At 40.7% G+C, this 9049-nt stretch overlaps 1 protein-coding gene across 2 annotated transcripts in view; it reads right to left on the reverse strand.

Annotated features, from left to right (window-relative positions):
- Positions 1-5171, reverse strand: part of SMPD3 (sphingomyelin phosphodiesterase 3) — a 119347-nt gene extending 114176 nt beyond the window's left edge. For both annotated transcript variants that reach the window (XR_010070960.1, XM_063334267.1), the window contains exon 1: positions 4882-5171. The gene's annotated coding sequence lies outside the window, so the exon portion shown is untranslated. The remainder of the gene's footprint in view (positions 1-4881) is intronic.
- Between the last annotated feature and the right edge of the window lie 3878 nt (positions 5172-9049).

The following is a 9049-nucleotide window of genomic DNA, read 5'->3' on the forward strand; positions in this document are numbered from 1 at the left end:
CATTTAAAATGATCTCAAAACTGAACAGAGTTGTTACATCTTGTTCTAATTCTGAGCTGAGCTGTGTCATAGGTCACATGCTAGTTTCCAAAGTGCAAGCTTCAACAGATGCTGTGGGAATGTTAACAAAGGGCAGCTTTAAGAATCGTTTCCCATATTTTCAGGATGCCAATTTAATATTTATCCACTCTGTATTTGCGATGATGAAATTTTAATGCACTTCTAAAGCAAAGTTACCAAACCATGTTACCAGAGCTGCTCTGTACCTGCAAATGTAAGCAAGAATAGTCCCTATCTGCAGGCATAAAGCTAAGTGGACAGGCAGAGAGGATAAACTTCTTATGAGTGAAATATTGGTTGTATACAGATGACTCTTACAATATCTGAGACATGTTGGGTCCAAATCTAAAAATGACTGTGTAACCATCTTAAACTAAAGCTAATGGAAATTCTGGTTGTTTCAGAAATTTTAAAGAATTCGTTCCCGTGTGTTTCATAGGGAATACCTAACGTGGCTGTATTTGCAAATTTTGTCAAGTTGCATTTTTTGAGGACAAGTAGCAAGAGGTTTAAAAAAAACCCAAGCCCATAACTTTTTGATAGCAGCCTCAGACAAGTCTCAAAAACCGCATAAAAGAAACCTGAAGATTGACAGAAGACGTTATTTTATGCAGTTCTCATGAACAGGTGCTGGTCCAGGCACATCATCTACGCTATCTGTATAATAGCAGGTGAGTGAAGAATACAAACTACAAAGTAGCATTTAACCTGAAGCCTACTAGGCCAGCAGCCAGAGCGAATAATCATCACACAGACAGAACAGCAGGCATGCTGCCCAGGTGGCATCCACTCCCATTGAGGAGACTGGGGTCAGCTCACACACAGAGTGCTTTCTGTTCTTTAAATGTACTTGTTAAACCTCAGACTTGTAGCACAGGGTTCAAGACAGAGATATTTCTCAGTCTCCCTCACCTTCACTAAGATTTTCCATAGTCATGAAGTTGCTTGCTCCTGCTTTGACTTAACAGGGTGTTTTCTGGTCACTTCATTAAGGTATGGCAGTGTTCTGCCTGCTTTTAGCATAAAAGCTGAGTAACCCTGACAGTGTAGCCATCAAAGGGCAGTATTTGCATGTCTAAGTCAGGAATCGCCAAAATCTGGTGACTTCACAGTTCATAAATACAGTCTTGTGTGCGGGGCTTTCCCTCTATCCTGTCTTCTTTCTCTTCTTACCCCCATCCCAAGCACTATAAACAAAGTTGAGTAGAACTTAGTCAAGAAGGAAAATCCTGTATTCATTGCAATTCTACATAGATACTCTCCCCAAACTACACGTTTCTCAGAAACTAGTTGTTCAAGACAAAATCAAATGGTAGTGAATATTTCTGCACAAATCTTTGTCAGCATGGTATTGCCAACTCAAATTATGGACTGTTCCTTTTTACAACAATGGCAAAATTCAGCCATAGTCTAACATTTTCCCAGATTTTATTGTGAGTTTGACCTGTGATACATAAAAGTACATGATTATAGCAATCACGCTTGGAGAGCGGCTACAATTTTCTTCTGTTTACTACTGAATGTTGCAGAGAACTTACTACAAATGCTTAAAATCTGCAGTTAAATACTTGCAATTTAGGACCAATACCTTCAAAAATTATTGAGAATATCTACTTGTTACTTGAAGCAAGTGACTGGGATTACTCCTTTTAACTTAGCAGGCCCTCTCTTTAAGAGGAAGCAGTTCAGTAACTGCTTATTGCATTGTGCATTTGAATATTTTCTTTTGAAGAGTAGACTTGGGAGTATCGTACTAAAAATATAAAGACTTTTATGGGGATAAGCAAAATCTAGTTATATTTAATGACAAGCATTGCTAGAATTAAAGTAGAAAATTGTCACTATACAATACATAAAATTATTTTTTTTCTCTTTTTAGAGTTGTAGAAAATACTACATTTTCTGTAGTACTGGCCATCTCAGCCACAGTCCAGGGAACAGAACAGTGTATTAAAATTTTTTTTTGGTAACACAGGGTACTTTGGTTCTCTTTCATAAAGGTACGTGTCTTATCACTCTCCCTCATACAGATAGCAGTAAAAAAAACACTAGCCTGCTTTTCAGTAGCATGTGTTGATTGTTAATGACAGATAGCATTTTTGTACAGATTGTGCTTATAAGGATTTTTTAATCTTAAAAAAAAAAAAAAAAACAAAACCGTATTGCATTGCAGTATAGTGTGATCATAACAGTGGCTCTAACGTTAAAAATATTTCCAGGTCAGGTTTTTTTTGTGTAAGTCTTTTTGAAAAATAGACTTTTACTTAAGTGTAATGGAAACATTTCCATGACTTCAGCAGTCTACTATAGAAGTTAAAATAAACATTTCCACGAAGAGATTGCAACTTGAGATTTACTGTACTATGCTGAATGTATGATAACTGGACAGGGAAAGTGGATCCTACATTAGAAAAATATTGATTGTTTGTTGCCCAAGCTGACATGTAAGTAATTAGCATAAATGTTCTGTTTGCAATAGCCTTTAGCGTAAACAATGTCAGGGTAACAGAAGTGTCCTTTTTAAAATATTTTGTGAAGACCAGATCATTTGCTCTATTAAAAGCATGCTGCACTAGCTTCATTAGCACAAAGCAGATTTGTCTTTGTCCTAACTGACCAGGTAAAAATATGAGTGTGGCAGCAAGCACAGAGTCTCAGTTTATGAATTATGGCAATGTAGGGGTGTGGTCAGAGCATGCTGCTTAGCTCTTCTGATATTTTAGTGGCTGCTTAAGGGCTGTTGCAGGCAGCAGCAACTGAAAATATTCAACTGAAATGTCTACAGTGTCCTTCTGGTGTTAAGCCTCTTTCATTCCTACTCAAAAATGAGAACCTATTTTAAGGTTTAACAGTGTCCTTTTAAATTAGAAGCAAACTGCCACAGTGAGATATTCAGACTGGGTTAGGCAGTGTATGCTATGGTTACCATCACTAAACGGAGCTAGATCTGTTATGATCAAAATGGTTGACTTGTCACTCTACAGTAATTGTTCAGCGTGAAAAATAAATTCAATAGCATAGCTTAAATCACACATAGCCGATCACATGCTCTGAGGCTTCTATGGTGCTGAGACTAAAAGGGAGGGGGTGTCTCAGGAAATCTTTCAGTTCCACTGGGGGGAAGGGAAGCTTGCCTTGCATACAGTCATCTGCACAAATTGATTTTTAATTTTACAGTAATGTGCTATTATAATTGTTAACTCGTTTCCTAAAAGGCGACTTTTAAGGGCCTGATGTTATGCCCATGCATGTCCAAGGTGCCTGTTGGAAGGAGAGTTTTTGAATGTGCGATGACTCTGAGATGGTACCGAATCTGTTCAACTTCTTTTTTTATTAGAGTAAAGGACAAAAGCTGTTAAACTGCAGCCTATATAAGACAAATTGAATGCATGCTATTGTGGAAATTAATTACATACGTGAACCTTAAAATCATTAGTACAAAAAAAAAAAAGTCAAGTCAATGAAATATGATAAATACTAAGTTCCTATCCATACTGGAGAATCTTTAATAACATGGGAACTGATGCGAGTCCCATCAACTTGCTTTTAAACACCTGCCTTACTGATCCCAGGAATTGCCTTTCTGGCTCTTTTTCTGGTTTAATACGTGATATAGTAACATAGGGAGCAGGGGATGCCTTGTACACAAGGAAATTCTTTCTTGATACAGGGCAGAAGTAAGTGTATGCTAGTTAGACTGCATTTGGTTTTTTAAATGAAGCAATTTTTTAATCTTAGTTTGGTTCTTCAGTTTCTTGTCAAAATCAGCATAGAAACTGTGCAAGTTCCTGGTCTGTCTGCATGCAGTCTTCTAGGTTAAACTTTTCTCACTGTCTACACCTGAGAAAAGTGCTGAGTTTCCATTTTGCCAGCCTCCCCCTTCCCATGCCAGTCTGAGAAATTGTAAGTTAACTTGTATTACCAATACAAAAAAAAAAAAAAAAAAAAAACACCAAACCAAAACAGCTGCAGACTACTCTATCTAGGGTAAAACATACTATCTCACCAATCCTTTGACAACAGAAGCTACTACACATACAAGCAGTTAAGAACACTTGCTGCTTGATTATGCATGTTTAATATGCTTGCTCAATTCCCTGTTCATCACCCAGCACTAAGGGGAAGCTGAAGCATCAGGCATAGCAGCACAATGCTTGCCTGTAAATGACTTCGTGTAGGATGTAACTTGTCATTTGGCCTTAAATACAGTGGAATTTTTTCCTTCCTTTTCTGACGCTTACTCACAGAAACACTGTGTGTATGCTAGTCTGTCTCTAACCTTTTACTGCTTGTCCTATCTCTTTGGTGGTGCTAGCAATCCACTCAGAAATCAGTAAGAAATTATTCCTGTGCAAAACCTATAAAGCACTACAGCTAAGGAGGGTACTCAAGGAAACCATTTTGCAGTCTTGACTGTAGCACTACCTTACCTGTACAACAGACACTGCCTTTATCTTTTCCACTGCTGAGCCTTGAGAATAGGAACACGATTCCAAGAGCAAATTCATATATTTAGGTGTTTTTTTCCCTACATGTAACTAAGCACAGACTCTTGCACTTAACCAGCCATCCCTCTGTTCTCTTCCCTTCCCCGCCCCCTGGATATTAAAATAATGAAACTACTTAGAAAGCGTATGCGCTGCACCGCTTTGTTCCCCGTGGTCCACCTCGCGGTGCTCGCACCCTCCCAGGCACCTCGCGTCTCCATCAGCCTCCGGCTCTCGGGTCGGCTAAAGCCCCTCGAGCCCGGGCCCCGCCGGCAACTGCGAGCAGAGGGGCGGGCGGGGATGCAATGCGGATGCGGGGAGGGAGAGGTTTTACCTGCCGCGTTCCTCCGCCGAGCCAGGGGCGCCCGGAGCTTCTGCATCCACGCTGGGGCGGGCGCTCAGAGTGCCTGGCGGAGGCGGCTGAGCGCCGGAGCCATCGCCGCGGTAGAGAGGGAGCGCCGCCGGAGCCTCTGTAAGCCGGGGGGAGACTCAGCACCTGGGCGCTGAACAGCTCCACCGAGTGCCACAGGCGGGGCTGGCGCCGCGCTCCCCGCCCCTGGGCGCGGGAGGGCCGCGCCGCCTCCCGCCTGGCTGCGCGGCGCTGCGGCCGCCCCGCCCCGCCCTGCTCCCGCCGCAGGCGGGGGCCCGGCCCGCGGGTGGCAGTCAAGCAGAAAGGGCGGGAGTGACCACACTTCCCAGCCGCCCCGGCGGCGGGAGGAGACGGCTTTGCTCCCGGGGGCAGCCGGGAGTCGTAGTCCTGTGACTTGCGGAGCGCTGGGAGCGCCGGCGGCTCGGTTGGGCGGTAATGGGCGCCGTGAAGGGGGGCTGACTCCCGGTGCAGGCCCGGTTTTCAGCTCCCTCGGCGCGGCAGCGCTCCAAGCGCCGGGCCGGGCCGCGGCCGCCCCGCGCGGGTGGGTTGTCAGCGGGTCGCCGCGCTTCTCGTGGAGACTTGACTTGACTGTTCTTTTTTTATTTTATTTTTTTCCCTTTTTTAATCAAAAGTCTAGGATACTACAGTTCTTCCGCAGTGTTAGGGGCTTTTTTAGGGGAGGAAAAACCCAAGTGATAGTATCGTTCTTATGGTCTTTGAAAACTGTGCTCTCTCTCTCCCTCCCTTTGCCTTGCTAATCAAAAGCAAAGCACTACCAAAAATGTAGCAAAAAAATACCATAACCCAATTGCAGCTGGCTTTCGGAAAGGCATCTCTAATACCAGTGTTTATACAGGGCTCTTCAGATAGTTATGAAGCATTTTATGAAGCAGGGTGTGTTATTAGTTAGCTTAGAAATGAACTGATACAGTATTTCCAAACAGAAAGTCATTATTCAGTGTAGTTTTAATTAGAAGCTAACTTACACTTTTGGAAATGACTACAATAGAAGAAACTTTCAAGAGTTGCTTAGAAAAAGGGGTTAAGGTTAACAAGTTAATTTAGAAGTTTGAGCACTAGCCTGCCTATCACCCTGAATTATGTAGCGTTGAAAGGTGCTGAAAGCTTGAATATAGAATCCTGTATGTTAGGGTTGCTTACGTGCCCCTGTTATTGCTGCTTTGACACCCTGGTGTCCAACCAATCGCCCTCATCTAGGAGAAGGTTTTTAGCGACTGTACTGTGAGCTAGCAAACAATACGACAGAAAGCTAGGACATCCAAATTAAACTAAGCAGTATGTTTTATTTACACTATGTTAGCAAAACCTTCCTTTGGGTCATCTTCATCCCTGTGTAGTTTATTCTAAACTAGTGATTCAGAAGAAGTTAGGTTTATTGCTTCTTTTTTTCAACAGGTAGATATTATAATGATCTCTCATCCCCTTTCAGGTGCTTGCTTGGATACTTCTTACATGTAACAGGTTTCCTTGATAGCAACTGGATCACACACACACTCTACTGAGCAAGTTCACTTCTGCAGCTATTCTAAAAAGGTGAGAAGTTAACACTGACTCTGATATCACATGTTGCATAGTGATTCTTTTATTTAAAGTACAGTTGGATGCGTTGTAATGGATGTCTGCTCTCATACTACATTATATGCAACCAGCATACTAACTTGATCACAGTGTAAGTAAAGTCTGTGGAATACATAGAGCTGTTTGATAATTATTCTAATCTTTGCTACATGATGACTTCTAAATTACTTCCTGAAGTACCTTCCCCAGTGTTTTCACAAGACTCACATAGAGCAGAATTATGTATTCTCAGTTCCCCACCCGAACTTTTCAACATTATATCGTTGTAGAAAAGTATAGTAGTTAAGTTTAAAACAGCATTTACTTTATTATCACTTTCATTTGACTGAAGCAAACTGTAGGTGTGGAAAGTGTTTATGGAACTATAAGGCAAATTCTTCACTTTGAATAATGGCTCTTGAGATTATTAGAAATGATTTTTTGGTATAGTAAAGAACAAATAATGAAAAACAATTTCTTCCTTTTGTCATTTCCTTCACATTCAAGTAACAATGGAATGTACTTCCTCAAAGCTGGGGCTTTGGTGTGCCATTTGAGCTCCCTCTCTGGGAGGCATATGCTGTATCTGAGACAGTAGGAAACCTGCACTGATAAGGAGCCTAGCTGAGGTAAACAGTATAGTTGAGGAAAACCTTCAGTAGTTCATGCAGTGGTAGGGCACTCCCAAATTACAAGATCACAAATAAGCAAACCTCTTGGTGCTAATGTGGAGAGCCACTATAACTCCCTGCTCATTGCTCTTTGTTTGCCCACCCCATTAATCTTATTGAAGCCAAGTTTGTTCTTTTGTTAGCTGAAAGCGGTAACCATTTTCTGTTTTGCAAAGCAGAAAAGTTGAAATAGAGACATGTCCAAAATATTTTCAAAATAGTTGTGAATAATCTGAATGTATTAATTCAAACAGTAACACAGTTCAGATTATCTTTCAATTAAAGGATTTAGTGACTAAAGCAATTTTATACAAGTTGCAGGTAACTTAAGTTAATCCAAACCTCAGATCTCACATCTTTCTTACTCTCCTCTTCTGTTTCGTTCTCCCAGTTCTGAACTATAACTTTTGGGGGCACCAAAATAGAGTAACAAGCATCACTTTGCTTCCAAATTCACATAGAAATTCCTGAGAACTACCTTTGAAACTGGAGTTAGGTCTGCCTAGGCTAAGCTTGTTACAGTTACACATGGTTCCATACAGAAGTAAAAGTGGAATATCTTTATCAAATCAAATGTGAAAAGTTACACAGGCAGTCGTCAGCCATTCAAGTACAGCTGAATAATTGGATTCGTGGATCCTGGTTCTGCTAAGAGCGGCTGTACTGTGCTGTTGTCAGCAGCAACCAGTCTGCTTACCCTGCAGACAGTGACTCCCATTTTCCTGCACACATAAACCAGATTTAGGGAAACCCAGGTGGAATATTAAATTTCTTCCCAATTTCAGTGAAATTCCTGGATTTGTCTCAGCATCTTATCTGTCTTACGAAGGAAAGCAAGAAAAGATTACTAATGTTATTTTCTACAGATACCTCAATGTGCTGCTTCTTTTCAGGTTATTGTGCATCCAAATTCTTATTGATGGGCTTAGTAAACGTTTAATTAGACATACTGAAGGATCACTGATCATTCTGTCTAAGGGTTGCCCAATTATGCTTCTAAAGGTTTTTTCTTATTAAGTGAAAGAACAGCAGATGTCATGATTCATCCTCACTACCTCCATTTTCTCATCCTCAGTAAATTATAACCATACAGGGTCAATGCTTCCTTTGCCTTGCAAAGAAATAAACTGCAAATTAAAATGAAGGAACAAAAATTTCTGTCTATTGATAACAGAATAGAAAAGCGGAGATAGTGCCAAATGGTCTAGCTATAATAAATGGCACAGCCATATACAGCAAGAGCCTCATATAATTGAAAGGATATATAAAAGAATAAACTCAAGGTATTTACTCAAAAATGCAACAAATGTTTTAAAAAATCCTTCTTAGAGACAGCCTTGATCTGCCCTTAAGTAGTCACTATCTAAATATGTTTTTGAAATTATTTTTAGACCTTCCAGTTCACATAGAGATTACTGAAAACTGATTTGAGGTGTCATGCATAACTCTTTCGTGATTCTGCCATTTGAAGTTAAATGTTTTATCAGTAAGAGATACCGTGGCACAGTATTCTATGCATGTAGTTGTAACAGTTTATCACTGTTCAAGCGTAGATATCAAATACACAGTAAAAATGGGCTGAACTGAGAAAGCAGTTGATTTCAGAATATCAGTTAACAAACCAGGAGCAAAAAAGTGTGAAATAGTTGTAGATGTGCAAGATTTCAGAGTTATGAAAGGGGAAATAACAGACATTAATGCTAAAAGGCATTAATTAGACAGTCCAGCCTTTTCTGGTAATTTTCAAAGATTTGGGGAATCCAAGAAAATGATCAAATTGGCTTTACAGTAGGTGACTACAGCTGTTGTGTTAGCAGAAATGAAATGGAGCACAGTGCACTACCTCTAATTGTGCTGTATTGTTGGGAAGCAGCCAGGTAAGG

This window comes from Chroicocephalus ridibundus, chromosome 4 (assembly GCF_963924245.1).
Source record: "Chroicocephalus ridibundus chromosome 4, bChrRid1.1, whole genome shotgun sequence".
In the NCBI taxonomy this organism is placed as follows: domain Eukaryota; kingdom Metazoa; phylum Chordata; class Aves; order Charadriiformes; family Laridae; genus Chroicocephalus; species Chroicocephalus ridibundus.